At 35.5% G+C, this 19,295-nt stretch overlaps 1 long non-coding RNA gene across 1 annotated transcript; it reads left to right on the top strand.

Annotated features, from left to right (window-relative positions):
• The first annotated feature begins 10,959 nt into the window (after positions 1 to 10,959).
• On the top strand, positions 10,960 to 11,661 carry LOC149091927 (uncharacterized). Its single transcript, XR_016196372.1, has 3 exons — positions 10,960 to 11,213; positions 11,285 to 11,349; positions 11,402 to 11,661. It is a non-coding gene; the product is annotated as an uncharacterized LOC149091927 (long non-coding RNA).
• The last annotated feature ends 7,634 nt before the right edge of the window (positions 11,662 to 19,295 follow it).

Genomic DNA, 19,295 nt, shown 5'->3' with positions numbered 1-19,295 from the left:
AAAATGTTGACACTCAACATAGGGCAATTAAATTCATTTTTCATTCATTTGCTCTCCGCGTGTGTGTGTGTGTGTGTGTGTGTGCCTGCTCTGGACACAGTTGGCAAACGTTGTTGAAACTAACTGACATATTGCGCTGCAAATTTGAAAGGTTTTCCATGCCCACACAGTTCACAGTTTTATAGCCACGAAAATGTGTAACAATAATTTCAAAATTTCCAACAGGCTGAATTCATATATCCCGCACATAAATATATACATACATACATATGTATATAGGTAATTTATTTTTTTGTTCATTTCAATTTTTGACGAACATCATTTACAGTCAGTTTCCAACTGACTTATTACTGAACTTTAACATTCTGAAATGTGGCTGAAGAAAGGGCTGCAAAGTAGCTGAAGGTACATACATACATTCATATATATGTATGTTGCTCAAATGAATAAAGTTAATCATCGAAAAAAAAAGTTCTTTACTTTTGACTATATATATTTATATTTATATTTAGTTAATATGCCAGCAGTAATAATAATTCAATAATAAATAAAGATAGATCGGTACATATCGTTGTCCGAGTCTAGAACATATAAATATGCCTTAAAAAGCAGTTCCCGGCTCAGGATATAATATATTCATAAATTATGTGTAACAGGCACAATTTGCATTCGATTAATATAGTCATAAGATTTTCGGTATAATAGCTAAAAGCGGATTAACATGGGCTTAGGTTGTGAGTAGTATATCAAGATTGACCAAAATCATGAGTATAGCAATAACAGGGTATTTAGTATAGTTTGAAAAATAATTATAATGGACTAATCAATTAATTTACATAAATATGTATGTAAAATCTTTAACGCAATACCAAAGGGATTTGAACGAATCATGTAGTAGAAAGTACTAGTAAAAGGATATATTTTATATTAACATAGATATATTCATAAATGTTTTTTTTCATTTACCTTAAAATTTTAAAATAAATTTGTATTATAGCAAAATTTTTTTAGTTGAATATTTAATTCACTTGTTCATTAATAATCTCCAAAAATTAGTTTGAGCTATTTCTATAAATATCTGTATTTATAAATTGAATTCAAGAAAAATTTTGCTTGAAATTTTTTAGAAGTTCATCAGCTGGCCTAGAGCTCTATTCAAAATGATTGCCAGCTACCAGGAATAGTATTATGCATAGGGTCTTCGCATGTCTTTGACACAGACCACAAATTGTCTAAAACACACATATGTAAATATGCTACCTGAAGGCTCTCTGCAGTCGCTGGGAGAAATTGTTCAAGTGCCTTTAGCTGGCCAGAGTCGCATTAATGGACCCTAAACACGTTGCTGGAATTTGTTTGGCCGCCATCAGAACAAATTGCTTTATGTGTGATAAAGAAATTTTACCATTTCGCTGTAGTTAAATGCCTTCCCCGGATGGCACCCACCCCCACCACCACGTCTGCCAGGATCTGCGGCTGTCGTTGAGCAGCAGCAGCAGCGGCCATAAATTTTGTTTTATTTATGAGCATTTAATTTTTGTAACATTAATTTAAACATAACTGCCAAAACATAAATTAGCTTCCGTTTCAAACTAATTATGCCGCCTGCTTCAGTCACAGGCCGAACCCCTCTGTCCCCGCCCCTGCTGGCTCAGTTTCTGTTGCTCTGCTCCTCGTGGCGTGTCCCCTCAGGCCGTTGTGGCAATCGCTCAAGCATGAAAATCGTTGACTGCACAAAAGGCAACCCACACCAGAGACACACACACACATGCTTACACCCACACACATTTGGCTACACTATCTGACGGTGAGCTAAACTCCAACAGACGCCCACAGCGCATAAATTTGAATATATGTATATGCTTGCTCCCTCTCTCTATCTCTCTCTTGCTCTCTCTCACTCTCACTCATGGCATGCCGCCGCGTTTTATCTTTTTGGCGTAGCTGATGATAGGTTGAGCGGGGTGGGGTAGGGTGGTGAGCGCAACTCCCTAAGTGCCGTTACACATGCATCGCCTGGCGTGCATATAAATTTTATCTGTTTGACGCTCTCCTCTGGTCTTTTGAAATGCCATCAAATTAGTTGTTCATCCAAGCAATTAACCCATAGTGCCGAAATGAAGGCAACTTCAAGATCAGGGCTGCAGAGTCACAATATGTGGTAGAGGATCAGTTGAGTTCAAGGAGAATTTTTGTGGGCAAAGCGAAAGAGAGAATGAATTGAATCTGCAGAAAAGTATTTATTTTTAATTATTTATTAATAATTACTATTTCATATAAGCAATTTGCCGCCTTTATTTTAGTATTTACTGATATTTTATTATTTTATTAAAATAATACTATAATATGCTTGAAGTTATTTTATTTATATATAATACAACTATTGAATAATATTAACTCATATTCAAACTTATTTTTATAAAAATATCCTGAGCCTTTTACATAATGATTATCTAGCGCATGATAATCACTTCTTATGCCTGCAGTTTTAATAAATATTTTTATTCCTATATATTTATATTTATAACACAGATTATCTAGTAATTTTCCAACTTTCAACCGAACCTGTCTACTAATTTCATTTTAATATTTAATAATTTATTTATTTTTTGTGATATAAGACGTTTATTACCTTTGGATTATCTAGAGATCGCCCCAAAAGTTCCTCCATATATATATTTACATATATTAAATTAATGTTTATTCTTTGCTTTAATTTATTAAAACTTTTATGCCAGCCCTGCCAAAAAAAAAAGCAAAAGCAGCCGAAAGCCCGCCAACATAATAATCATAAATATATCAGACAGCTAACTTTCGGCTGGCATAATAAAATCCAATTAAAAACCAAAGAAAACAATGTTTACGACCTGCCAGCGCCCACCAGAAAGGGGGGCAGCAGCAGCCATGCCTTTGCCTTTGCTCTTCAGCCAAAGGGCTGCCCCAGCCCGCCTCCCCTCTCCACGCCCTGATTCTGTTGAGTTATGTTAATAGCACTGTCTGCGTCCACAAAGTGCCACCGATGTCGTTATGCATTTATGTGTGGCGCTTTAATGTCTGCATCCTCGCAGATGCATGCCCCAAGCAGCTGCTCGGGCGGCATCTCCTAATGAGCTACGGTAGCCAAAACAATAATTTCTTTTGGCTAAGACTCCACATAGCTCAGGCAGCTGAGTCCTGCTCCACCTTCCAGCTCCAGCTCGCTCTCACCCCCGAGCTCAGTCGTATCAAGTGTCGGCATAAATCTTCGAATTCACCGACCAGAAAGCATTGCCCTGAGACTTGGCCAACAGCGATTGCCAGGCAAATGCCAGCAGACGCGTTCCCATTCGTTCAGTAACTAATATTTGCAGCAAACAGCTGAACTGAGTTACGGTACAATGCGCTTTATTATTCATGACTGTCTGTCGGTTTGAGTACGGATTTATTTGGTATACCCTGTAAAACGAAATGTTGTAATCACAGCATAGCTTTGAGATTAAATGAACTACCCAAAATAATTGGTAGATATTAATCATATCTCTTTTGTAAATTATTAAATATTTACCATTTATTAAGGAGTCAAAATTAATAGATAAGTAGGCTATATGTAATAATAAATAGTTCGGAAAATTTTTATGATACACAAATCCGATTGACAAACAAGATAGTCAAAGCAACTAGAAAGCGTAAGAAATGAAATAAAATGAAATGATTCTTAACTAAAAATAACAATAAAAAAATAAATACATACAATAAAAAAATAAATAAATAAAGCAGTTAAATTCGTTGAAAAGATTTAATTTTGTAATTCATTATAATCGTTAAATATAACAAATAAAGTATTATGGTATACTTGATAATTATTGGTCATAGAACCAGTTATTATTTTTATTTTATTTTTTAAGCCTCATGATGACGAATCATAAACGTAAATAAATTAAAATTAATTCAAATAATTTAAAAAACGAGTAGGTCAATATAACAATGCGTGAAATGAACACTAAATATTTTTTATTTACTTAAATGAATAATCTGTACTTGGAACTTTAAACAAATATAAAGATAGGTACACATAAATATGGCACGAGACAACAAAATAATTATTCTTATAAATAATGTACATGTAATATAATTAGTATTGAATATTTATTTATAAAGATATAATAATAATATTATAGAATATTCTAAATATATAAATAACAGACACTATGTTTTATTATTATTATTATGATTATTATTATTAATAATTCATATAATAATTATAATAATGCTTTAATATGCATTATAATTGTCAACCGGGATTGTACAACGAAAGTGCTACATAGCTCAATAATGCTTGTCATGGATATATATCTATCTATATATTAAGCAAAGAACCTTCCGCAAACAAATTCACGCATGAAGATTCGCATGTTACATATTTCGTGTTACAGCTCAAAGACTCTCTCAAAGAGTATACCGATTGTAGAGCATTAAATTTGTGGGCAATGAGCTATGTTTGCCACCTCCTTTGCAATTTAGCCCAGTGTCCTGTGGCTCGCTTGGGCGTCCCCAAACACGCAATGCGATGCCGAAGTCTTCGCTCCGACACTTACACTCTGACTCTGACTCAGTCTCAGTCTCATGCTCCGACTCAGAGTCAAACTCAGTGTCAGAGTCAGAAATGAAAGCGCTCTGCTTGGTCCTGGTCCTACGTTGCGTACGTAGCAATTTTCGTGTCGGCTAATTAGCTTTCGGGTGTATTGTTTATAAATTTATGATGCATGTTAAATGGGTTTAATTAATTTATGGCACTTTGAGCCGGGCCCGGAACGAGGCCAAGTCCGAGCTGCGCGCTCGGGCCAAAGGCCAGTGCTTAAGCATTGCCCAATTGAATTTTCTCCAGTGAATTATGGTTATGAGTTGTGGTCATTAAGAGTGTACTACATGTTAATTAGGCTTTGTTTCGTGACAGACACCCAAAGAAAAATGAAAAAAGAAACAAACAAAAAACATCCGACAAACCAATTAAAACTTAAAACTGGGCTCACTTATCGTCGCCAGGATCAAGCCGCCCGTTGACACGTCTCCCGCAGTGCCAGACAGCTCTATTAGAAATTCATGCGAGCAGAGCCAGAGCAACCCCTCAATGCGATGATTATGCTCGTAAATGATGATGCTATTCAAATGTGCATTCCTCATTTAATGCCCTGCCGAACTGCTCAATTGATAACCCCCTAGCGCGATGTATTTTAACTTTCCCCTTTCACCTCGCACTCTGTTGGCTACAAATACCTTCACAGGGTCTGTATACGCTGTGTGTGTAAGGGAAGGGAGTATGTATATTAGTTTGCTACTTATAAGTCTAAGATTGAGTCATTTTATTTCATATATTTTATTTATTTTATTCGAAATTCAAATTCTCTTTAGACATTTTTTTTCTTTGAATCAGAATGTAAGGGAAAGGAAAGGAGTATATTAGTTTTGTACATGGGTAGTCTATAATTGAAATATATATATTTTATATAAAATTTTATTTCATTCGTAATTACTTTATTCTCTATTCCAATTTCTTTTCAGATTACTTTTCTTTTAAAGTCAAAAATACTATCTCGTGGTCTTTATATGTGTGTTTCAGAAAAGTAGGTATATTAGTGAGCATTTTTTTTTTTTTTAATTATTAATTTTTTTATCCATTCAAATTCTTTTTAGACAAGTTTTCTCTTTGGTCTTCATACTCTGCATAAGTAAGGTGAGTATATTAATTTTTTACATATATAAGTTTATATTGTATTTACTTTATTCTCTATTCCGATTCTCTTCAAACAAGATTTTTCTCAGAGCTTCATCTGCTCAGTCCATCATGCTCGACTGAGAGTGTAATGTAATGTTCGACTCTTGTTGCTTTCAAGTTGTGTTGCTATTGCTATGTTCTTTATTGTCGTCATCATCATCACTATCGTCATCATCGTCATAGTCGCTGTCGTTGTCACACCCAGGCGCCAGGCCCAAATGATCAATGGGCGCTAATTAGTGTGTCAGCTCTTTTGGAAAGTTTACACATGCTCCCTGCAGGCCGAGATGGCCAGTGAGTCGGGTCTGTGGGCAGCGCGGGGGGCTATTCAGTTACAAGTGTCGTCTGGGTCCCAGTTGGGCTCCCTGGAGTGGCCGTAGGTCATTTATTATATCTGCTGCTGCTGCTGTTGTGTTGGCGGGGCAGGGCTTGAATTTCAATCATTTTGTAGCTGCGTCGATTAGAAATTGCGATAATGTCCAATGGCGACAAAGTTTTCAGGGCGCCTCCTGTCCGATCCGATTGCGACTCCTACTCCAACTCCAGCTCAGCCTTGACTCTGGGCCGGTGCCTGTCTGCAGTTTGTCAATGCGGCGGCAGAGCCAGAAGGCTTATCTGCACTTGGCTGCCAGTAAATTATGTTTTGTCTGCATCTGCGGGTCATGTTCGTGGCTCGTTGCCGAGCCGAGGCTCACTTTGCCATCCAAAAGTCGTATTTGGACAATGGGAAAGCAACGGCGCAACGCCGACGTCGACGTCGACGCGGCGGCTCTGCGGTCACATTGATTAATGAGCCCCGAGCGCTAATGAGCAGCAATTAATAAAGTCATGGACTTTGTTGACCGCAACAAACGCTTGATGTGGTCAGCAGCAAAGCGACAGCACCAAAAAGGCGAGGGGAATGATGGGCGCTGGGAAGGGGCATAGGTCGAGCTGTGATAGGCATCCGCTGTCCGAACTTGTATAAGACTTTACCGCTGTCATATGCCCAGACACTGGATACACTTTATCAGACTTCTAAAGAGCTTTGATATCAATTACTAGCTAAGTGAAATTGATGTTAGATATGTGTTAGAATAAATATAAATATAAATATAAATATAAATATAAATATAAATATAAATATAAATATAAATATAAATATAAATATAAATATAAATATAAATATAAATATAAATATAAATATAAATTTAAATATAAATATAAATATAAATATAAATATAAATATAAATATAAATATAAATATAAATATAAATACTCGAGATCTGTTGGGCCAATTTTCATGGTTTTGGATTTGTTGGATTTGTCTCTGCTACGAGTAGGATAGCAAATCTTAAAAATACTGAAAAAATTTCACGAATTTCCATTGATACTCAGTAGGCTTTTTAACAGTGACAGTTTTCGGTCCTGCTCTCATATTATACAATAGTATAGAAGTAAATAAACAAATGTAGTCAGACAGTCTACGGCACAGCCTCAGGCGAACCTATTCATAAAAAAGCTAATTTTATAAAAAAAAAAATTTGTTTATGTAAATTATTCATATTTATATATCTCGATTGTTTTGTGGTTTTGTGCGAGTGCTTATTCAGTATTACTATTAATAAAAATACCGCGTCCTAGAAGATCTAATCTTTCCCGGCAAACCCATAATGCAATTAGGCAACGGAATAACGCGAGTCAATTATCTGGCGAAGAACGAGAAATCGCCCGAGAAAGGCGCCACGTTAGTTCCCAGCAAGGAAGGGCCTTAATTCGTGCTTCTCAAAGAGAGGCAGCCTGTGAAACGGCAATAAGAAACGGTTCAAGGATTTTATTATCTGTCGATTTCCGACAAACACTACCAGTAATTCCAAGATCTACTGCTGCCGACGAAATAAACGCTTGCCTCAAAGCATCAAATGTAATCAAATGTATGAGTCAAAATTTCAACTGTCTGTAGATATGAGAGTTGCATTGTTGAACGATCTGTCTGCTGATGATTTCTCGAAGCAATTGATGAATATCGGTAATGGCCGTATTCCTGTTGACGAATCGAGTGGCTTGATTTCATTTCCTCCAAATTTTTGCAATTTCGTTTCATTAAAAGATGAGCTTATCAACAAAGTATTTCCGAATATCATTGCTTTCCACAAAAATACTAAATGATTAACTGAATTTTTGAACTCCTTGGATGTGCCTGGTTTACCACCGCACAATTTACAACTGAAGGTTGGCTAGGTAGTTATCATGCTTCGAAATTTAAACCAAACAAAACTGTGCAATGGAACGCGTTTGGTGATAAGAAAACTTATGAGCAATGTGATTCACGCGTCGATACTCAAAGGAAAATTTAAAGATGAGGAAGTTCTTATTCCCAGGATTCCGATGATCCCAACAGATATGCCCTTTGAGTTTAAACGAATTCAATTCCCGATTCGTCTTGCCTTCGCCATGACGATCAACTAATCACAGGGCCAATTTTTGACTATTTGTGGCCTCATTCTAGAAAATGCGTGTTTTTCTCATGGTCAATTGTACATGGCCTGCTCACGTGTTGGCAAACCATCCGAATTATTTGTTCTTTCAATATAAATATAAATATAAATATAAATATAAATATAAATATAAATATAAATATAAATATAAATATAAATATAAATATAAATATAAATATAAATATAAATATAAATATAAATATAAATATAAATATAAATATAAATATAAATATAAATATAAATATAAATATAAATATAAATATGCTAAGACTTAATCTGGCTTTCAAGCTCTGGTTCTACTTCAATAGCTGATTCCACAAAAAATGATATCTCATGTTTATTTGACTATTGTAAACTGCCAAGGAAAATATTCTAGGGAATTCATCATCATTTATTTACAGGGACCTAGGACCCATAAACCAAGTGGCAGAGTGGCAGTGTGACGTCAGACGTGTGCTCACCTAATTATCAGACGATTCGAGGCATCATAAACTAGTCGTGGAATGGGAGTCAGAGTAAGAGAATGAGCGAGAGAGACAGAGAGAGAGAGAGTCCGTGTGTGTGGCTAAAAACAAATAAGATGCCGGCGATATGTCTTTGCCATAAAAACTGAAAATAGGCGAAATAAATAAATATTCGAAAGGGAAGGAGAAACACATTCAACAAACTGCAATGTAAATGAAATGCAGCCGCACGATTCCGGGCACCGACAATTCCGTACAATTCCAATTCACTTCGTCGTTATGTCGTTGTTATGGTGCGTATCATAAAGTCATAAAAGTGTGAAAACCGCGGCGAGATCAAAAGATCGCATAAGTCAGCACGAGGCCCCATTAGACAGCTACACACACACACACACACACATAGATATCTATGTATATACATATATATATGAACTTATACATTAACACATTGTGCTGCAGAAACACTTCAAAAAGTTTCACGAAAAAAACTCATAAAGTCTGATCATTGTCTAAATTTTTCCTTTTGATTTAAATTTTAATCGAATTCATCGTAAAATCTAAACATTTTGTATATAGTTAAATTCTTTGTAAGTTTCAGACGGACGAATAACAATGCCTTAACTTATGCTCTTTGATTAGGCATAAAATTTGTTGATTTCAATCAAAGAAATTTCAATCAGATAAAACATTATTGCTAACGCTAGTGCTTGGCCATATCTTAAATGGGAAATTCCTATAGCTTTAAAGGTTTTTATCATATATCCAACTGGATTTTAATTGGACTGCGTTTAATACTTTAGATATTTAACGACTAAACATATTTTTACATAATACAGTCTGATGATCGATACGAATTTATATACATAGAAAAAAAAGAACTAAATATATAAATTCTGAAATGTTATTAAATTACCAACTAAAAAGTTATACATTTTTTTTTTTAAGTATATATTTTATTTATAAATAAATTTTATTATTATATATATTTTTATTTTATATTATTAATATTTATTTAATATCTCGATTGATATTCAAATGTTTCAGTTAAATATTTTCATTATTCTAAATGATTCAAATCTTTTGTAAAATACAGGGTATTTTTCATTCGAGCCTTATACATATTTACCACAAAAGTTATTTGGCTGGCTTTTATACTCTAGGTTACTTGCAAAGAGCACGAAAGAGTCTGAATTAATACGATATAATTTGAATGATTGGCTTTATATTCGTAATATCAATAAATAATCAAGTAACAAGTACAACAAGTTCGTGCAACTATATAACATGATTCATAAGATCAACAATAAGATAAATAACTAGGTCTGTAAAGTAAGATTGTTTTGAATTAGAAATTCGCCTAGAAAATTGATTATGCTTTCAAATTTCTCTTAAAAACAGATATCTGAACCCTGCCAGCTGATAGACATATACACATGCATCCACACGCACGCATAAGCCCGCAGTCTACTAACTGCGAGCTATTTACAAACTATGCTAGCAATAGCAAGACGAAATTCGGAAATTCAATCGGTAAGTATTTTTAATTTTCTTTTTTTTTTCCAATATTAACTGGATGTCATTAATTTAGCTTAACGACGGAATGGATTCTCCTACCAGGAATATGCAACGTAAGTGTTCAATTTAGATATTAATTTAATTTATTTTTATACATTCTATAATATATACACATACTTACAGCTGCCACCGTTACTGCGAAATCACCTATTGAAGGGTCAGACTCCGAAAGAGCAAAACGTCCGAGTGTAAGTTTTCCCTTTTTCGACTAACGCACCAGCTAATGATTCTTGTTTACAGGGTCGTCCACACAAAAATTAGCCAGATCTGATGGCAAAGAGAGAAGAATAACAGGAACGTCATAGCAAAAGTACTGGCACGTTTGAACGCGGTCTGAAGCCAGATTGTGTCCCAAGCCCATTTCAAGAATTGATGGCTGCCAGAGTAGATAACTGCGCAGGACGGATGCCGCAAGACTCTTAATTTAGTATTGCGAAGACAATTTACATCATTTCCATGATGAAAATCCTATGTAATATTGGCTGCCAGGAATATGCAACGTAAGTGTTCAATTTAGATATTAAATTAATTTATTTTTATACATTTAGTAATATATAGACATACTTACAGCTGCCACCGTTACTGCGAAATCACCTATTGAAGGGACAGACTCCGAAACATCAACGTCCGAGTGTAAGTTTTCCCTTTTTCGACTAACGCACCAGCTAATGATTCTTGTTTACAGGGTCGTCCACACAAAAATTAGCCAGATCTGATGGCAAAGAGAGAAGAATAACAGGAACGTCATAGCAAAAGTACTGGCACGTTTGAACGCGGTCTGAAGCCAGATTGTGTCCCAAGCCCATTTCAAGAATTGAAAGCTGCCAGAGTAGATAACTGCGCAGGACGGATGCCGCAAGACTCTTAATTTAGTATTGCGAAGACAATTTACATCATTTCCATGATGAAAATCCCATGTAATATTGGCTGCCAGGAATATGCAACGTAAGTGTTCAATTTGGATATTTACATTAATTTATTTTTATACATTTAGTAATATATACACATACTTACAGCTGCCACCGTTACTGCGAAATCACCTATTGAAGGGTCAGACTCCGAAACATCAAAACGTCCGAGTGTAAGTTTTCCCTTTTTCGACTAACGCACCAGCTAATGATTCTTGTTTACAGGGTCGTCCACACAAAAATTAGTCAGATCTGATGGAAAAGAGAGAAGAATAACAGGAACATCATAGCAAAAGTACTGGCACGTTTGAACGCGGTCTGAAGCCAGATTGTGTCCCAAGCCCATTTCAAGAATTGAAGGCTGCCAGAGATTATAACTGCGCAGGACGGATACCGCGAGACTCTTAATTTAGTATTGCGAAGACAATTTACATCATTTCCATAATGAAAATCCTATGTAATATTGGCTGCCAGGAATATGCAACGTAAGTGTTCAATTTAGATATTTACATTAATTTATTTTTATACATTTAGTAATATATACACATACTTACAGCTGCAACCGTTACTGCGAAATCACCTATTGAAGGGACAGACTCCGAAACATCAAAAGTCCGAGTGTAAGTTTTCCCTTTTTGGACCAATGCACCAGCTAATGATTTTTGTTTGCACGGTCGTCCACACAAAAATCAGTCAGATCTGATGGAAAAGAGAGAAGAATAACAGGAACATCATAGCAAAAGTACTGGCACGTTTTATGTCAATAATGGGCTTGAACGCGGTCTGAAGCCAGATTGTGTCCCAAGCCCATTTCAAGAATCGAAAGCTGCCAGAGATTATAACTGCGCAGGACGGATGCCGCAAGACTCTTAATTTAGTATTGCGAAGACAATTTACATCATTTCCATGATGAAAATCCTATGTAATATTGGCTAGTTCGAAAACTTTAAATCTTGTTTGGATTACACAATATTAAAGATTACATAAGATTAATTAATTAATTAATTGAGTTTCAAGAATAGCAATAAAGTTTATAATAAATAAATTTTAATCTGCATATAATTATTTTAATTTTATTTTTTTAATTTTGAAGTATATATGTACATATGTATTATTCATATCTTGTGCTTCTGTTATTTTGTGTGTATTTTATTTTTTTGAAAACTGTATTGGAATATAACCATCAAATGTATATGAAAACTATGATTTAGATAACGCGCAATTCTTCTGGAATGTAACTATCGCGTTATACGAGGGATACCTGAACATTAAAAATGTAAATTTCTAGTAAAAGAGTAAAAGTAAATAATAAAAAAAAATATATAAATAAATATAGAGTATATGGCTTTAATAAATATATTTTCGCTATATACAGTAAATACTGACATACCTAAACTCAATATTACCATATGAGAAACAAACCTACATATCTTACTCTATTATTTGCTTCTAGCTGATCCCACTGAAAAAGAATAATAAGAAAAATTAAGATAATAATATGCTAATATCAAAAAAATGAAATAAATAAATACATCTGTTGAATAAATTTTAAATTTTACTAAAGTCAATCTAAGACAAAAATTTACTTAAGTATAGACAGCAATTATAAAAATATATTTGTCTAAGAATAAAATAAATAATATTAAAAATATAAGAATAAAAACGTAAATATTTTTAAATTTATAGATATTTAAGTCCAATATTTTTGATTCTGATATATTATATACTTCTATTCCTTCAAGTTTCGGGTCTTCCTATTTTCTTAGAGCAACAAAAAGGAAATATTATCCGACTAGTGCAAATTTGGCGTATACGATTGGTGTCTGCATGGGCTGGCAAATTAGTAGCCGGCAACATCCGCTTTGGGGGCGTCAGTTTCACAACTAAAATTTGGTCCGAGCAATTGGAAGTCGCAACTCAGTCACACACATACACATATAGACCGAGTTGCAATTGCACATGCAAGCTAATAAATTTCATTGATGTGTCTATTTTCGGCCAGCCCCTCCCTGCGCCCCTGTCCCAACAGCCCACTGCCAACTCCCAGTGGAGCCTTAAAGTGCCTGCAACGGAAGCAATTTGTAGCTACAAGCTGTAATTTCTATGCGGTGCCCCACGTCCCGCTGGTTTGGCCCATCCGGAATGTTGCAGTGCCTAAAAGACGTCGATAATTCTTAAGCAACGGCGCGAAAATCGACAAAATAGGAGCGTGCAAATTTTCCCTGTCAGTGGCCCAGTTCCGGAGATCCAGGCGTGAGGCGGGCTGATTGTTGGCTTGGAATGGGCTGAGGGCACTTTGGCCTTACAGCAATTGCTGCACATTTTATTTAACCCTTTTTATGGCCTCATTATAGCCAGGGAAGTGCGCAGACAAAATATATATGTATATACAAAAAAAAAAAAATAATATATATATATATATATGCTGAGGGGCGCAACACACGGAAATGAGGCTAGGAATCAAGCAAATAAATGTTTTATAAAACGTTCGCAGCGCACACAAGGTAAGTAGCGAATTTACCCGCACTTCTCGAGCCATTAAAACCAAATTTATTGTTCGCAATGTTTTATGGTTCTCGAAAATTTCGCATAGGGAACTGCTCGAAGAGTCGGTAATTTGGTGGAAAATCAGCAGTCGCGATATGAAGGAGTGCGAACTTATTGGTACTTTGTCTTTCAGGCTCCCCCATGATATATATTCAGACTAATAAGCCAATGTAAAAGAGATAATTTAAAGCGGACTTTAAAGGAAAACAAAAAGTCAGTCGATCCTTGTCCGATTCTCATATATAATTTTGAACAATGATTAACGGACATCGGGTACATTTGTAGAAGGGGCATTTGAAATCTTTTCTTGGATTACTACTCATGATTTTTCGTATACCTTTTCATACTGTTTCATACACCTAAAAATGAAATCCCTTAAAACAATATTCATATAAACTATTTTTATTCTTTCTTCCTTAATTCAAAAAGAAAAATTTAAATACAGCCTGTTATTTTTTCCGAAAGAAATTAATTCTTTGCTCGAATTCATAACTACGCTGTCATTAGATTATTTCCATATGCCACAGGTCCAAAAAAAAAAATTACTTAATGTAGAATATGTATATGTCTTCGAATTAGGTAGACAATTTTAAAAATTGGTCTCGAATAATAACATAAATATATTTTATATAATATCAAAAATATACAGAAGCAAATACTGCATTACGACATTCATTAAATAAAAATTATTTTTTTTTTTATTAAATTTTTATTTTTATCTTTATTATATTTGCTTAATTTTATTTTAGTATTTTAGTCTTTATTTTAACTTTAGTTCGATTTAAATTAATTAATTTATATTAATGGAGGCGTTCAAAAATATAATTCAACTATTATTTGTTATATAGATTGCATTTAGTTTTAATTTTAATTTAATTAATATTTATTAAATTGTATATTTAATTTATTTTTAATATTATTTATGTGTATTAGACTCTGTTTTCATTATTATTTTTTACAATTAATTTCTTAAATTTAATTAAAAGATGTATATTAAGTTAATATTTACTTAATTTATTCATAAATTAAATACCAAAGCCATATAAAACTAGTTGGTCAAGTTGATCTCATTAAACACGTTCAATATTGGCAGCTCGATAGATGAGCTCTACTTTCGGAAACTAGACACCGTTGCTGATTTGAATCCAGGAAGTCTGGCATCTTCATTTCATATTTGGCGCGAAAGGGAAAGTCGGGAAAGAGAAATTAATAGCGACTAAAACTTTCAGGCTGAGTCTGCCAGAGACGCACTCATAGAGCAGCAACAGCAGCAGCGGCGGCCGTCGACAATTTCAGCTTGCTTTGGGGGCCGTTGCCGTTTCCTTGGCAGGCACAAGTTGGGGGCCATAAATTTGCGGAGCGCAGCGCGAAATAACCGAAAAATGCAAGACAAGCTCTGCAGCAGCAGCAGCAGCAGAGGCAGCATCAGCCTCTCTTTAGAGCTGAGAATGGGTGCCGGAGGACTGTGTGATATCTAGCGCACATTCAGCGAGACGATAAATTTTGCAGGGCAAAATGTGTAAATTATAAATACGAGCAATTATTTTAACTCTACTTAACAAATTACCATGCCATAGCATATGGGGCAAAAGGTATAAATTACCGTCTTTTACGACTTGCGGAAATTGTATGGCGACGACGACCCAGCCAGGTTATATATGCGTGTCTTTGACTGTGTGTGTGTGTGTGTGTGTGTGAAAGTCGGCTTAATTGTGTGTGTGTGTGCTTAATTGTGTGTTTGCCAGAGGCGTCGACGCTGGCGGTCGTTTCGCCATGCAATGCAGCAGCCCCTCACTGCTGCCTAGGCAGAGCCATCCCTCACACAACCCCTAGCACTCTGCCCCCTTCGTGCACACCACTAAAGTGTGGTGTAAAACTTTTCGAATCAACTTTTAAGCAGCCCAAATGACTTTGTGGCCATTTCACTCGTGTGTGGCTGAAGGTTTGCATTCGTGGGGGCGACTGCAGCCGCAGGGCGAGCTCTACTTTGATAACTTGATAGCTTGTGTTCTGCGGAGCTTGCTCTCCAGTGGAAATGTTAACAGCTCGCTGAGGTTTGCATTTAATTGCAAACATTTTTCTGGTTTTATGCCCTGCAACATGATATTAAGTAGATGGCATCGTAGATTTTATAAATTGAGAACTTTTACTTGAGCATTTTTGTGAATGTGCGACTTTTGCCATGTGTTTAACAAAACTTGAGGTAAACTCTGGATTATTTATATATATATCGATATGTACTATTTGCTGATATTTTATACATGCATAAGAATCGATGAGAAAAAAACTAGATTCAGAACTACAGATAACTTAAATAATTTCTCAGTCAAATAAATTCATGCTAAAATTATAATTTGATGCTGTTGATGCTGATGTTATGTTTTTAATTTCATTACAAAACGAACATAACTCGTAGGACATAAACAACTTCATTCCAAAATCTGTCCATTAATGATGTAGAAATGCAGGCTGCTGTTACTCCCATGTTAAAATTATGTTAACATTAACATGGCATTAGAGATAAACATATTCCTTCCAAGGTTTGTTAATTAAATGATGGAGAAATGCAGGCAAAGTCTCTCGACTGGTATAGTTGAATATAATGATGTCACTGTGATAACCAAGTTAAAATCATGTAATGTTCTGTTTCCTAATTTCATTTACTTAACTTAAGACATAAACAAATTTATACCAATGTCTGTCAATTGAGTGGCATAGAGATTCGTGCCAAGTCTCTCAAGTGACCTGAATTGAGTTGTAAAAGTTTGTAGTAAACAAGTGTAGAAATTTATGCAATCCATGATAATTGCACATGAATAATTTACACGTCTTCGCCCTATTCCAGAGCAATCCATTATAACGTGCACCCAAGTCGCTTGGCCTCACCCTTATCTCGTCTTGGCGGCCATAATGAGCTTGTGGACTACGACAGCTGCATTCATTGCCAAAAACTGAACGTTTTATTAACGAAATGCGCTTTGGATTTGGATTTGGTGCCGGCTTTTGCCTTTCTTGTTGGTTGGCCTGTCTGCAGTGGCTTTGATGTCTTTGCACTGCGCAAAAATGTTTGGGGCAGGCTGGCAAAAGGCGAAAGGCGAATGGCGAATGGCGAATGGTGAAAGGCGAGCGCGCGCGCGTGCAAAAATAATTTATGGATACCATCAACAACCCTTAGAGCTGGAGCTCGGGATGATAGATGGCGTGCCAGAATGTCTGCCATGGCCTGGCAACCATGGCAGCCAAGCGAAGGCGAAGTCGACGGCAAGTTAACCCAAAACCCAAAAATATGCTGCGGGCGATATATTTCTCGCACTCACTGTCATCACGGCCATGTCGAGAGTGCAAGTGGGAGGGCGAGGCTGGGGGAGGTGGTAGAGCGAGACAGTTGCAGTAGAGTAGAGTAGCGTAGGGTAGAGTGCCCAGCACTTTGAAATTGAAATGTCGTTTCGCCTGGCGCTAGAATTTTTCATTGCCAATTTCTTGAAGAGCAGTCGCCAGGGTCTGTCAGAAGCTGCCACTGCTGCCAAGTGCTGCCATATTTCTGCCATATTTCTCGAGAGCCAACACAAATGTCACATCAATCTTGTGACCAGTGTTGCGTAAGAAGCAAGGAAAATATTCATTTTGTTTTGGCTGCCGCCCCTCCCCTGCCCCTCTGACCACACCCAACTCAACCAAAAAAGAAAAGTGAAATAAATCAAGTTCTGCGCCGCGACTGCATGCGTAAATGATTAATGACCCCAGCCAAATAGCGCGATTTTCAAATGACGAAAACAACAAGTATATTAAAATATATCTACATATATACATTACATATTTATATGCATTAAATGCAAAGAAATATTATACTTGAACTGTAGTTACGAATTATATAGTATTTGCTAGTTTTATACTTCTTCTTTTAGTAAACTTTAAAAATTCATAAAATTAAAATTAATTAATATTTTTGCTAAATTTTACAAATACCATCTCATCTCAATCTCATTATATTTTTAAAAACTCGTTAGGCTTTGATATTTTCTTTTTACTGTCATCATTATATTCCTGAATCAAAGTATTGGCATATATTGATAAAAAAAATAAATATGTTAATAAAATTTGATGAAAATAATAATTTGATTTATTTTATTATAAAAAATACATACTAGATATGTCATTTGGTAAAAACATTGATTTAAATATTTCGATATTTACTGAACAATAATACTTTAAACAATATTTATTTTATTTATTTCAATATTTATGGATATATTGGTAAATAAAAATAGCATATAAAATTTGAATGAAAGTATTTGTTTTATATACTTCAATATTTCAGCAACAGCAACAGATAATAAAATATTTATGTACTGATAATTAAAAATATTTGTAAATAAAATTTCGGTAGATATATATATTTATTTCAATATTTCAGGATTTAATGATAAATAAAAATATAGGAGGTTATTTTATATTATATTCACATTTTCTGCAATAATTAATTCGTATTTGCTATAATTATTTAAATTAATATAGTGATGCAGACTAAGTCTTCTAATATTATCGAGCTTTAATCTGCCATAAATAATCATTTGAAAATTGTCAAAAACTGAAGTTGTCTGTTAAGTTTTTATTAGGAAATAGTCGAGTGAAGCTAAACAACTAAATGTGTCGAGCACGCAGATGTTTAATTTTCATGCGAGGCAATAGGTCAACGTCATGTCATTTGAATAATGCTCGCATGTGGCGCGGCAGTTGCCGGTGCTGCGCGGCTTGCCGCAAGCTTCTTTGGTGGGTATACACCTGCCACAGTGGCTGAGGCTGAGACTCAGGCAGAGGCATGTGGTTTGGCGCATTTTATAAATTTTGCGGGTCAAAACGATTGAGCGCATGTGGAGCCAAGCGCTGTGAGGCCAACTGGCCAGCTGTCTCGATACCCTGTAGTCAAATGCCCTTGGGTTGTCTCAGTGGCATGTATTTTTGCCAGTCGTTTCTTTACTGGAGTGCGTGGTATTCGCCAGTCGATCAGCAGCAATCGCAGTCGGCTTTGCAACACATGTTGCTGTCGCAGCCGTTGTACATGTTGTCGTCTTGCCGCATGCGGCGTCTCTTGTCGCTGATTAGCATCGCCATCGGCATCGCCATCGCCGCTCGTGTCAGCGCGATAAGCTCCAAAGTCTCATGTCTCGGGCTTTGGCTTGCATCGATGTAGATGCCGATGCCGATGCCGATGTCGATGTGGATGCCACATTTTATTGCCGAACATGCTGTTTATCACGCGGCTTCTAGCGTGTGCAACCAAATAAGTTAGCTAGGTGTGTTTACTTGGCCCAGGCTCATGACAGGTAATGAATCTAGACGGAAATGCAAGGAAGAGACTTAGAGCGAGTTTGTTCTGGATTGGGCATCTTTCAATTTGCACATGTTGGCTTATGTATTTTTTATTCTTATAATTATTGCTATTATTATATCGAATTATAAAAAATATTTAAATTAAGAAATATATATACCCCTATGTTATTGACAATCTTCTTCTCATATTTCATTCCATTAAATTTATATTTAGATCACCTGAGCAACTGCTTAAATACTT

This window comes from Drosophila navojoa, chromosome 3, assembly GCF_054131105.1.
Source record: "Drosophila navojoa isolate 15081-1374.11 chromosome 3, UAZ_NAV_1.0, whole genome shotgun sequence".
In the NCBI taxonomy this organism is placed as follows: Eukaryota; Metazoa; Arthropoda; class Insecta; order Diptera; family Drosophilidae; genus Drosophila; species Drosophila navojoa.
The sequence above is the reverse complement of the archived record's forward strand: the minus strand, read 5'-3'. Positions and strand labels throughout refer to the sequence as shown.